This window comes from Hyla sarda, chromosome 4 (assembly GCF_029499605.1).
Source record: "Hyla sarda isolate aHylSar1 chromosome 4, aHylSar1.hap1, whole genome shotgun sequence".
Classification (NCBI taxonomy): domain Eukaryota; kingdom Metazoa; phylum Chordata; class Amphibia; order Anura; family Hylidae; genus Hyla; species Hyla sarda.
The window spans coordinates 83,705,600-83,719,614 of record NC_079192.1 but is presented as its reverse complement, the minus strand read 5'-3'; the positions used below and the strand labels follow the sequence as shown (position 1 = coordinate 83,719,614).

The window sequence follows — 14,015 nt, the reverse complement described above, 5'->3', positions numbered from 1 at the left end:
GCTGCGGCGGTAGTAACCAGGTCGTATCCACTAGCAACGGCTCAACCTCTCTGACTGCTGAAGATAGGCGCGGTACAAGGGAGTAGACAAAAGCAAGGTCGGACGTAGCAGAAGGTCGGGGCAGGCAGCAAGGATCGTAGTCAGGGGCAACGGCAGGAGGTCTGGAACACAGGCTAAGAACACACAAGGGAACGCTTTCACTAGGCACAAGGGCAACAAGATCCGGCGAGGGAGTGCAGGGGAAGTGAGGTATACATAGGGAGTGCACAGGTGAAGACACTAATTGGAACCACTGCGCCAATCAGTGGCGCAGTGGCCCTTTAAATCGCAGAGACCCGGCGCGCGCGCGCCCTAGGGAGCGGGGCCGCGCGCGCCGGGACAGGACCGAGGGAGAGCGAGTCAGGTACGGAAGCCGGGGTGCGCATCGCGAGCGGGCGCCACCCGCATCGCGAATCGCATCCCGGCTGGGGGCGGTATCGCAGCGCACCCGGTCAGTGGATCTGACCGGGGCGCTGCCGTAGCGAGGATGTTGCGAGCGCTCCGGGGAGGAGCGGGGACCCGGAGCGCTCGGCGTAACAGTACCCCCCCCCCTTGGGTCTCCCCCTCTTCTTAGAGCCTGAGAACCTGAGGACCAGACTTTTATCTAAGATATTGTCCTCAGGTTCCCAGGATCTCTCTTCAGGACCACAGCCCTCCCAGTCCACTAAAAAAAAAGTTTTTCCTCTGACCTTTTTGGAGGCCAGTATCTCATTTACGGAGAAGATGTCTGAAGAACCGGAGACAGGAGTAGGAGAAATAAGTTTGGGAGAGAAACGGTTGATGATGAGTGGTTTGAGAAGAGAGACATGAAAGGCATTAGGAATACGAAGAGAAGGAGGAAGAAGAAGTTTGTAAGAGACAGGATTAATTTGGCACAAGATTTTGAAAGGACCAAGATAGCGTGGTCCCAATTTGTAGCTGGGAACACGGAAGCGGACATATTTAGCGGAGAGCCATACCTTGTCTCCGGGAGAAAAAATGGGGGGAGCTCTTCTTTTCTTATCAGCAAACTTCTTCATGCGTGATGAAGCCTGTAAGAGAGAATTTTGGGTCTCTTTCCATATGGTGGAAAGATCACGAGTTATTTCATCCACAGCGGGCAAACCAGAGGGCAAGGGAGTAGGGAGGGGGGGGAGAGGGTGACGGCCGTACACCACGAAAAATGGGGATTTGGAAGAAGATTCAGAGACTCTGAAGTTGTACGAGAATTCGGCCCATGGAAGAAGATCTGCCCAGTCATCCTGGCGGGAGGAAACAAAATGCCGTAAATAATCACCCAGGACCTGGTTAATTCTTTCTACTTGCTCATTGGATTGAGGATGATAAGCAGAAGAAAAGTTTAATTTAATCTTGAGTTGTTTACAGAGAGCCCTCCAGAATTTTGACACGAATTGGACGCCTCTATCCGAGACGATCTGCGTGGGCAACCCGTGAAGACGAAAAATGTGTACAAAAAATTGTTTTGCCAACTGAGGCGCTGAAGGAAGACCAGGAAGAGGAATAAAATGTGCCATCTTGGAAAATCGATCAACGACCACCCAAACAACAGTGTTGCCACGGGATGGGGGTAAGTCTGTAATAAAGTCCATACCAATCAGAGACCAAGGCTGTTCGGGGACAGGCAGAGGATGAAGAAGACCAGCAGGCTTCTGGCGAGGAGTCTTATCCCGGGCACAGACAGTGCAGGCCCGCACAAAATCAACAACATCCGTTTCCAGAGTCGGCCACCAATAGAAACGAGAGATGAGTTGCAAGGATTTCTTGATGCCCGCATGGCCTGCGAGATGGGAGGAGTGACCCCATTTGAGGATTCCGAGGCGTTGGCGTGGAGAGACGAAGGTCTTCCCTGGAGGAGTTTGCCTGATGGAGGCTGGAGAAGTGGAGATCAGGCAGTCAGGAGGAATGATGTGTTGCGGAGAGAGCTCTACTTCCGAGGCATCCGAGGAACGAGAGAGAGCATCGGCCCTAATGTTCTTATCGGCAGGGCGAAAGTGAATTTCAAAATTAAACCGGGCAAAGAACAGAGACCACCTGGCCTGGCGAGGGTTCTTCTAGGTTGGCAGAAAAAATCAGAATATCGTCCAGATACACAACAACACAGGAATATAAGAGATCACGAAAAATTTCATTAACAAAGTCTTGGAAGACGGCAGGGGCGTTGCACAGGCCAAAGGGCATGACCAGATACTCAAAGTGTCCATCTCTAGTGTTAAATGCCGTTTTCCATTCGTCCCCCTCCCTGATGCGGATGAGATTATAAGCACCTCTTAAGTCCAGTTTGGTAAAGATGTGGGCACCTTGGAGGCGATCAAAGAGTTCAGAGATAAGAGGTAGAGGGTAGCGGTTCTTTACCGTGATTTTATTAAGTCCGCGGTAGTCAATGCAAGGACGTAGGGAGCCATCTTTTTTGGACACAAAGAAAAATCCAGCTCCGGCAGGAGAGGAGGATTTGCGGATAAAGCCCTTTTTTAAATTTTCCTGGATGTACTCAGACATAGCAAGAGTCTCTGGGGCGGACAGAGGATAAATTCTGCCCCGGGGTGGAGTAGTGCCCGGGAGGAGGTCAATAGGACAGTCATAAGGCCTGTGAGGAGGTAGAGTCTCAGCTTGTTTCTTGCAAAATACGTCAGCATAGTCCATATAGGCCTTAGGGAGACCGGTTACAGGGGGAACCACAGGGTCACGGCAGGGAGTACTGGGAACCGGTTTAAGGTAGTCCTTGAAACAAGAGGTACCCCAACTCTTGATCTCCCCTGTGGACCAATCCAGGGTTGGGGAATGGCGTTGAAGCCACGGTAGTCCAAGGAGAATTTCGGAAGTGCAATTGGGGAGGACCAAAAACTCAATTTTTTCATGATGAGGTCCGATGCACATTAGGAGAGGCTCCGTGCGGTAACGTATGGTACAGTCCAATCTTTCATTGTTAACACAATTGATGTAGAGGGGTCTGGCGAGACTGGTTACCGGGATGTTGAACCTGTTGATGAGAGAGGCCAAAATAAAGTTTCCTGCAGATCCGGAATCCAAGAAGGCCATAGTAAAGAAGGAGAAGGTAGATGCAGATATCCGCACAGGCACAGTAAGACGTGGAGAAGCAGAGTTGACATCAAGGACTGTCTCACCTTTGTGCGGAGTCAGCGTGCGTCTTTCCAGGCGGGGAGGACGGATATGACAATCCTTCAGGAAGTGTTCGGTACCGGCACAGTACAGGCAGAGATTCTCCATGCGGCGTCGTGTCCTCTCTTGAGGTGTCAGGCGAGACCGGTCAACTTGCATAGCCTCCACGGCGGGAGGCACAGGAACGGATTGCAGAGGACCAGAGGAGAGAGGAGCCGGGGAGAAAAAACGCCTCGTGCGAACAAAGTCCATATCCTGGCGGAGCTCCTGACGCCTTTCGGAAAAACGCATGTCAATGCGAGTGGCAAGATGAATGAGTTCATGTAGATTAGCAAGAATTTCTCGTGCGGCCAGAACATCTTTAATGTTGCTGAATAGGCCTTTTTTAAAGGTCGCGCAGAGGGCCTCATTATTCCAGGATAGTTCAGAAGCAAGAGTACGGAATTGTATGGCGTACTCGCCAACGGAAGAATTACCCTGGACCAGGTTCAGCAGGGCAGTCTCAGCAGAAGAGGCTCGGGCAGGTTCCTCAAAGACACTACGAATTTCCGAGAAGAAGGAGTGTACAGAGGCAGTGACGGGGTCATTGCGGTCCCAGAGCGGTGTGGCCCATGACAGAGCTTTTCCAGACAGAAGGCTGACTACGAAAGCCACCTTAGACCTTTCAGTAGGAAACTGGTCCGACATCATCTCCAAGTGCAGGGAACATTGTGAAAGAAAGCCACGGCAAAACTTAGAGTCCCCATCAAATTTATCCGGCAAGGATAGTCGTAGGCCTGAAGCGGCCACTCGCTGCGGAGGAGGTGCAGGAGCTGGCGGAGGAGATGATTGCTGAAGCTGTGGTAGTAGCTGCTGTAGCATCACGGTCAGTTGAGACAGCTGGTGGCCTTGTTGCGCTATCTGTTGTGACTGCTGGGCGACCACCGTGGTGAGGTCGGCGACAACTGGCAGAGGTACTTCAGCGGGATCCATGGCCGGATCTACTGTCACGATGCCGGCTGGCAGGAGGTGGATCTTCTGTGCCAGAGAGGGATTGGCGTGGACCGTGCTAGTGGACCGGTTCTAAGTTACTACTGGTGTTCACCAGAGCCCGCCGCAAAGCGGGATGGTCTTGCTGCGGCGGTAGTAACCAGGTCGTATCCACTAGCAACGGCTCAACCTCTCTGACTGCTGAAGATAGGCGTGGTACAAGGGAGTAGACAAAAGCAAGGTCGGACGTAGCAGAAGGTCGGGGCAGGCAGCAAGGATCGTAGTCAGGGGCAACGGCAGGAGGTCTGGAGCGGGCGCCACCCACATCGCGAATCGCATCCCGGCTGGGGGCGGTATCGCAGCGCACCCGGTCAGTGGATCTGACCGGGGCGCTGCCGTAGCGAGGATGTTGCGAGCGCTCCGGGGAGGAGCGGGGACCCGGAGCTCTCGGCGTAACAGTTGGTAGATCTGTACAATTTGACAAGAGGAGTAGTACAACATTTAAACCTATTTTACTCGACATGACAAACATCATAACACCATTATAAGTCAATGGGGATATTCAGGTACCATTGGTGTCCATGGTTTGATAATCCAGCACTACTGTCATGATTTTAATTATAACAGAAACCATGTGTGAACACAAGCCTTATTCTGCACACCTTAGAACAAATCTAGAAGAAATTAGTATGTGGGTTAAGCCTCTCTTCAGGCACATTTTTGAAAAATATATATGGAGAACATCCTGCAGAAGACTCATATGCAATGCCATTTTATTCAGCACTTGAGTTTTTAAAGATTCTGCAGAATAATCACACACCATAAGAGGAATGAAATTTATATTATATACTCTAGTTATAATTTCACACTACATAATGCACCAATAATCTAATGAAAGGGTATAATAAATGGTATAATTGTCAGGTTAAAACTACTCATTTGTTACTCCAGAGTTATTCCAGGCTTCGAAATCAGAATACTTCTATGGGACATAGCACCAATGCATTATGAACTGAAGGCATTCTTTGGTACATTTCTGAGGATTTTATATTTAGTCACAGAAGAAAAAAAGTTTTGGGGGAATAAAGGCAACAATAAAAAAACAAGATTGGAGTGTGAAACCCCAGATAATGTATCAGATGAGAGGGAAGTCCCCGAGTTTGCTGGGGGCATACGGTCTACATTTTGCCCTCAAATTACACCCAGAAGTGGCCTTGACCTTTTTTTTAGAAAAAGATTCTGGACGAAGTCAAGGTGTTATGCCACCCTAGAGACCCAGAGAATCTCTCTAGAGAGGAAAGAGCAGACTGAGGAAACGAGAAGACATAGTGGTAAAAAATGGGGGGAAACATAGTTTTAATGAGTAAAGAGTACTATGTAAAAAAGGCTAATCTTCAGCTGAGTAACCCCCTACATTATGTCAAATTATCCGGTAACCCCATTATAGGACAAAAAGGTAAACTCTAGTCTCTCTTAAGGGTTTATTTTGAAAAGGGAGTTACATCCAAAAGATAAGCTGAAAGACTTCTTCCTACTGAGCCTAGAGAGGCTGTTTGGTACTTTCTTCCAAAAGTACACAAAACGTTGGAGTCCCCACCCGGAAGACCTATTGTCTGCAAGGTTTGGACTCTATCGGAGTCAATATCTCAATACATCGACTGGCTGCTCCATCCTTTACTCACCAAGATTCCAGCTTTGGTAAAAGATACAAACTACTTTCTTTGGTCACTCGAGGGACTCCTGGTGCCTGAAAACTGTATACTTGTGTCAATAGATATCGAAAGTCTCTACACAAGTATACCACAGGAAAAAAGCAAAGAGAACATCAGGGGTTTCCTTGAGTGTTCCGGAAAAAGCGTGAACTACATAAACTTTATTTGTGACTCTTTAAGGTTCATCCTTTCTTGTAATTCCTTTAAATTTGGCAGCAACTGGTATACCCAAACCAGTGGGGTGGCCAAAGGGACCCCTGTGGCCTGCACCCTGGCTAACATGTATGTTGCGGGGTTGGAAAATAAATATATCCTCACTGAGAGTAACACATATATATGTCTTATTGCCGGTATTACAGATTTGTCGATGACATTTTCATTGTGTGAACGGGCACAGAGTCCACCTTTGTGGACCTTGTGTTCCCCCCGAACGATGGAAATGACATGAACCTCAAATTCACATGGAAAATTGGGGGTTCTGTACTAGAATTCCTGAAAGTCATGGTGACCGGAAACCCACGGCGTGCAACTCGCTTTTGCACTGTGGAAGTTACCACCCCAAACACATTAAGAGGCCTGTCCCTTATGGAAATTTCCTGAGACTTTGGAGAATTAATAGTAGGGATGGTGACTTTTGGGTGCAGGCACGAGATTTGCACACACGTCTAACACAAAACGGATACCCAAGTGAAGTGTTGGATGAGGCGTTGAAAAGAACAAGCAGTGTAAAAAAAGAATCCCTTCTGACAGGGAAAAAAATCTCACTTTCAATTAGATAGAAGCAACAAGTGTCATCAAACTTTTCCTTTCTCATTTACTTACAGTCCAGTGGCCCCCCCCCCCCCCCCAAAAAAAAAGCCGATAACAACAACTGGTCCCTTTTGCAGTATGACCCAGATTTGAGAGAGTACACTATAAATAGACCCCTGGTCACCTTCAAAAATGCGGGAATTTGCAAAATGTCCTAGTCAGCAGCCCTTTTAAAGATACCTCCCCTAGTTCAAACTGGCCCAATAAGGATATACCGAAAGGTACCTTTAAGTGAGATAGTTGGAATTGGTGTAACTTTTGTTGTACAGAGAAATTGGTTACCCTAGGAGGAGTAGAAGTGGTCTGTAAATATTTTGTGTGTTGTCGGACAAAAAATGTAGTCTACGCTATCCGCTGTGCCTGTAAAAGAGTCTACATTGGCTTTACCACCTGCTCTGTCAATATCAGATTCAGAGAGCATGTAAATTCTATAAAAAAAAGGTAAGGGATCCCCTAGGCTCATCTCCCATATATGAGATGAGCACACTAGTGATCTAAAAACCTTACAATTTTTTGCCATTGAAATAATAGGCACAGCAGGAGGCATGGTCACAAAGAAAATGCTCCTACAGAAAGAAGTGAGATGGATTCTAAAAACGAACGCCCAGAGAGGTATTGGACTTAAAGATAGATTAGACATGAGTGTCTTTCTGTGAAACATTTCTTGCAAGTTGGATAGTTTCTATGTGTATTATAGTTTTTAACTTTTGTATGGGAACACCCACCTTCCGTGACATGTGAGGAGAGGTATATTTACCTGCCTCCAGGTGGTGGAAGAGGCAGTAGTCTGAAGAAGTGCCTGCTCTCGGAGCGAAAGCGGCTGTTCACTTCACCACTCTGCATACCTTGGCGTCCTGCTCGATGAGGATTGTTATGCACCTTGAATAAAGACAAAGTCTGCACCTGAGTTGTCTCCAGATCGTAAGTGCTCCCCCTCCATTCCTCTCTTTGATTGTGACTGTCACCATGCATTTTCACTTGGGGTATGAGCACAGTGAGGAGCCGTATAGGTGTCTGCTAACATAGTAGCACTGCTTCTATTCCCTGCCGGGACCACGGGACAAGCCCGGTTTAAACACAACAGTGCAGATCTCTGTATCTGCCTAGCTCATTTTATATTTAGTGTTTGCAAAAAGAAGAACAACATTCTGTGCATCATCTACCTCTTTTGGCGTTGATGTAGCCAAGGGGTTTGTGGGTATCGGTGGTTCTTGACTTTATTCAAATATAGATAATAACTATGTCATCTGCTGGCCACTGAGACCCCCACCAATCATGAGAATGGGGTACTCCCCCCCCCCCCCCCGGTTAGATTAAGTGGTTGTAAAGCATGAGTGCTAAGACTTTATTTACTTCCTGTGGGATTGATGGAGACTGCTAGGTGCGGCCCTTGGCTATATTCAGCACTCCCATAGAGAGTGAATATAGCTGCAGTGTGTACTCTTTACCACCACATTATTTACATGGGTGGAACAGAGATCCCCTTTATTGTGAATGTTGGAAGTCTCGGGAAACCAGGAAAAATCTCATTTATGTTCTGACCCTACCTCAGCTGCGCTCTTCTTCACTAACAGTAGCATTACACTCCTGCTCTGAACATACCATCTCCTACACCTGGTTCCCACTTTCTGTCCAAAATCACCTCATCATCATCCAACTCCTCCTCATCGCTCCCCCCCCCCCCCATTATGAACTTCTGATGTCTGACCTTCGGCTCTTTGCTCCCCCATCAGCATATACACCTTACAGTATCTTCACCATGCCTACCACCACCAGTCCCATTGGTACTATGCGTGGTCATAGATTCCCCCAGAGGACATGGCAAGGGTAATCTTATCCAATACTCCTTTCTTAATCAACAATTCCTTTAAAAGAAAATCACAGTCAGAGGTCAGCCCACTGCTCAATGCATTGTAATGCTCTTTGCATTGTAATGTGACAGCTTTTATTGGCTTGTTCATTGATGGCTGGGATTTGTAGTGTACCAACTGTACACAGTACTACAGATCAAAGGAGATCACTGTCTGAGGCAAGCTCAGTGATAAATGCTTTGCTCTGCTTGTTGTGTCATAGTTTTTTTGGACTAATTCACTGCTGGCTGGATTTGTAGTGCATCAACTGGACACAGCACTGCAAGTGACAGGAGGTCACTGTCTGTCTGTGGCCAACCCAGTGATCAATGCTTTGCTCCGCATGTCATGTAATAGCTTTGATGACCTTGTTCACTGTTGGCTGCGATTTGTTCGGAGAGTCACTGTCACCCTTAAATTTCTAAGCGAGACAGGATTCTCTGCACTCGGGTCGCTCATCTCTATACATAATATTTTTTTCAGGCAATTTTTCGAAATATTAAATTATATGCCATTTACTCTTATAGTTCTGCAATTAAAGTGGTTCTCCGGTGTTTACACATCTTATCCCCTATCCAAAGGATAGGGGATAAAATGCCTGATCGTGGGAGTCCCGCCGCTGCGGACGCCCGTGATCATGCACGCGGCAACCCATTTGTAATCAGTCCCCGGAGCGTGTTCACTCCGGGTATGAATAACGGGCAACCACCGGGCCGGCGGTGTGTGACATCACGCCTCTGCCCCCATGTGACGTCACGCTCCGCCCCTCAATGCAAGCCTATGGGAGGGGGCGTGATAGCTATCACGCCCCCTCCTGTAGGCTTGCATTGAGTGGCGGAGCGTGACATCACACGGGGCGGAGGCGTGGCGTCACACGCCGCCGGCCCGGTGGTCGCCCGTAATCAGACCCGGAGCGAACACGCTCCGGGGACTGATTACAAACGGGGTGCCGCGTGCATGATCACGGGCATCCCCAGCGGCAGGACTCCTGCGATCAGGCATCTTATCCCCTATCCTTTGGATAGGGGATAAGATGTGTAAGAACCGGAGAACCCCTTTAACTATATAGTATATGTCTCACTGAGGCATTATGCATGACAAAGCTCATATACCTGACAAGTCTACTGATGTCTATAATGTATATCTGATCTACATATAGATTGTGGTATTATGGTAATTAAAGGTTAATCTCACACCATTCCATAACACATTTACGTAATTAAAATGCACATTGCTTCTCATTTTATGCAAATGAGAATATTTATGTGCTAGAATGCAAAGTCTGTAGTCAAAGAAACACATCTTCATGTTGCTAAACTAAATAACTAAGTAAATAACACGATCAAAATATCAAAAGGACAAAGATAGATAGATAGATAGATAGAATGAATTATCAGGAGTTGATATGTGTTTATGTGAACACATATGAGTATTGTGCACAGGCATAGAAAGCTATTTCTAGAAACTCGATTCCTGAAATGGGATGACAGCTGCCAAACACATACTGACTTTACTGTGTTGTGAAAATTAGATTATTCTGCTCATACATGAATTGCTTGGAGCAGCAAATGAGAGTTGGTACATTAATAAAATGTAACTTTTTTTTATCAGATGTAGTAAGATAAGAATGTTGGACCCTTAAAGTGCATTTATTATCGGCATACAGTGGATGTAGCCACATATATGGACATTTGTCAACGGGTTTAGTTAGGTTTTCTTTACTATAATTGTCGCAAAATTGTTGCAACTGCGACTACGCGATTTTTCGTGCAACATGTTGACTGGAAAGCAAGAAAAGCAAGTTTTCCAAAAATTAACTACGTAGTAATAATTTTAAAATGGACTACGGGTAGTCAGGTATTTATTAACTGCAACAGTCGCAATTGCGCAAAAAAAGTCGCAACAGGGTTAAAAATTTACTAAGTTTACTCCAGCTCAAACATGAAAAAGCTACTACCAAAGTAAAAAAGGAAAAATTGCTTACGTGAAAGAAAATTATCAACAGGCTGAAACCAGTTGATAAATAAGTCACACATAAGCAAAAAAAAAGTAAGGAAAAAATTACTAAAAAAAAGAATACATAAGCAAACATTGATAAATGTCCCTCATAGTGCCCATAGTAAATCAGGTTGCCGATTCAATAAAAATTAGAAAGGTCATAGATATATAGTGCCGTGGTAACTATGTTCCAGCTACCATACATGTGAAGTTGTTGTGTAACTGTGAGAAAATGTTCTTTAAATTGCATGAATCTATATATGGGGTGCTGTGAATTGACTTACAAAACTGTTTTGTACATTGAATTCCATTAATAGCATACACTAATAATTAACTGTTAAAGATTTGCATATAACTTGTATAAGATGTATGATGCCTTGGTCACATGATACTTTCCAGCTGATTTCTATACAGAAACTTCTAAAAGGCTGCAGGAAGAGTCCCTTGTCCAGCCTCCTCTCAACAGAGGATTGGACCCACATCAGTTAGTTCCAGTCTGGCTCAGACCAGCAACGGTTAAACACCTCCTAGCCTGCTAGCATACATATAACTAGGCCAAAGTGTTAGTCCTGGTTACATGGTAAAGGCTGTTACATGCAAATTGCTGTCCTGTTTCAGTTCACAGCACTATAAAGAATAAGCAGGATTTCACCCAAAGGTTCATCCCTGGTCCACACTGTGAAAGCAAAGTGCTCAATTGTGGTGAGCTTGGGGGATGTAGGGTGAACAGGGGTGTTGCAGAGTAGTGTTGCAGGGTGTAGCATTAACCCTTGATTGTCGTGCCGCCAGGGTGCGGGCTTCCTCTAAGTATATAAATGTCCTACCGCCACCCATCCCAAGAACGATAGGGAGGAATAAAGGATTGTCCACAGCAGAAGTAGTAATAAAATGGAAATAACTTTACAGCAGATTTTATGCAGATGATGATAACAAACAGTCTTTTGCAGGAGGACCGGGACTTAGGCTCCTCACAGGTTGGCTGGGACTTTGAGGTAAAATAAGCTTTGATTTTTGCTGTACGCTGTTCCACTGAATTTAGGGGTATGTTTAGGTTCAGTAGTCACATAGGATTGGTGAGATTTGAGTTAGATTAACTCACGGTTTAGAAAGTGCTGAAGTGGAAGGCTTCAGGCCTAGCTTGTCTTGTAGCTGTGATCACAGATCTGTTTTCTTTCATCTCCAGGATACAAGAGAGAGAGATTAAGTGGATACAGCACCCTTATATATCAAAGGGGCAGGATCAAAGCTTATTGGTCCCCAGACCTGTCAGTCCTAAACCAAGGCATTATGGTTACATCACATGACCTATCACATGACCTAAAGGTCCTTGAACCTTAGCATAACACAATTATTTACGATCACATGACCTAAGGTCCTGTACATGTATTTACACTATAGCAAAATATATTAACTATATACATTTCTTAATAGTGTTGCTCGCGAATATTCGCAAAGCGAATTTTATTCGCGAATATCGCATATTCGCGAATTTGCGAATATTCGCGAATATAGCACTATATATTCGTAATTACGAATATTCGTTTTTTTTTTTGTTTTTTTGTTTTTCACAGTACACATCACAGTGATCATCCCTCTCTGCGTCCAGCTTGTGTGGTGTAAAGAAGACTCTAATACTACTGTGTGAGACTGATGTGCAAATTTTCACTTATGCTAATTTTTGCATATGCTAATTTTCACATATGTTAATTTTCGCATACGCAAATTTTTCACATATGCGAAAATAAAACGAGAATATTACGAATATGCGAATATTCGCTAATATATGACGAATATTCGTCCATATATTTGCGAATATTCGCGAATTCGAATAGGGCCTATGCCGCTCAACACTATTTCTTAATCGAAGTATGAAGCAACTAGGGGTTAACCCACCAGGAAAGCCCTACCAGCATGGAGGAACTCTGACTGTGGGGACTTACGACAAAGGTACGGGACCAAGTCCAGTACCATGACACCACACAGCTCTAAGAAGGAGTATCATCTAAGTCGGAGGAGAACAAAGCTGAACAAGGGCCCTACTGCGAACTATTGAGTGACCTATGTTGGGAGTTAGTGCTGCATGGCTATACCCAGAAGTCCTCTGTCTCAGCAAACTTTTAAGCACCTCCCCTCCATTTTCTATTGAACATTCAGATTGGGCAGATTTAGACTTTGCCAAATGCTGACAATCTTGCTGCTGTCTTCCACTGGACATGCCCCATCTTTACTATGGGCTGCTAATGGTTGGTATATGTGCATCTTGTGGTTGCACCCAATGGTAGCATAAACATGCAACTGACCTCCCAAATGAAAATGTTTGCTTTGCATTTTCAAACATCTCAAAAGTAGCTATTTCGAATTGACAACATTTAGAAATTCTCTCTCAATGAATCACATAACAGAATCAAATATTCAAAAAAATAATATTTTTGGTTTCCACAACCTGGTGAGAAGACATTGCATATCAATAACTCCTATGCTAATGAGGGCCACAATTTTCAGATTCCTCCTTGTTTCGTTAGAATGGGGGAACTTCACATTATTTATGATTAAGTACATTGCTAATTGTGACAGAAAACAAAGGTATTTCGAGCACAGAAACAGGAGCGGGAAGGAGTTAGCAGCTTTGATTTCCTGTAATAACTAAAAAGCTAAATAACTAAAGGACTTGGCTGGAAACATGAGGTTAATCAACATTGAGCTATACTTGCAAACAGCAACCCAAATTCTGGCTTCTCAGAGCGTAGAAGCAAATGTGTGCTTGGTTATCCACCTAGAGTGAAGATCACAAGGGGCCATGCTTTGCAGTATTAGGAGGAATTATGGCAAAAAAAAAATCTCAGCAGTCTTCAGCATGCCAAAGTGTAGATCGGGCCCCTAGTGGTGTTCTCGCACCAAACTGTACAACCAATTAGGGAGTCGGAATAAAAGAAATAAACAAAGAGCTTGTGGGATGTTAAAATAAAGGATTAGGCTTTGGTACAAACCAGGTAAATCGGCTCTGTCTTTATGCTTGAAAATCAAAGCGGAGCAGGGAATTCAGAGTAGATGAACCCAGTGATAACAGACGATCAAATATTTGCTTTTGAAAAGAAATTAGGTCCCTTGTTTCTTCAACACTGTACTTCAAACACATGTGAGCACTTCAAGAAAGGCTCTTCAAGAGTGCGAGCGTTCCTTCCTGCTGCCCCCAGCTCTATCCGTCTAACATCCCAACATGTAATAATGTTATCTGCTAAATGGAGGCCAGTAATGTTGGAGATCAAAGGAGGATTTACATAAATAGTAAATTACACTATTACTGTCCATAAACAAACACCCAAGGTCACATATACCAACATTTGTCAGTAGGCATGCTCTGTTCCCATACAAATGAGCCTGGTCTGTCTGCCAAATTATATTCCAACAGCTTTATTTCACGTTTCCACCCCTGACTCCTTTCTATACCCACTGTTTCAAGAGCCCTCTCCAGTTATCTGTGTTTGCAGCATAAATCCCTGTATCTGGGACAGCTAAAGGC

General features: G+C 45.1%; 1 protein-coding gene and 1 long non-coding RNA gene across 6 annotated transcripts in view; one reads left to right on the top strand and one right to left on the bottom strand.

Moving 5' to 3' along the window:
- The window catches only part of UNC5D (unc-5 netrin receptor D), a 670,113-nt gene that overhangs the window by 312,984 nt on the left and 343,114 nt on the right, over positions 1-14,015 (bottom strand). The gene's annotated exons all lie outside the window — the stretch shown is intronic.
- LOC130368158 (uncharacterized) overlaps positions 1-14,015 on the top strand; it is a 102,775-nt gene that overhangs the window by 56,848 nt on the left and 31,912 nt on the right. The gene's annotated exons all lie outside the window — the stretch shown is intronic.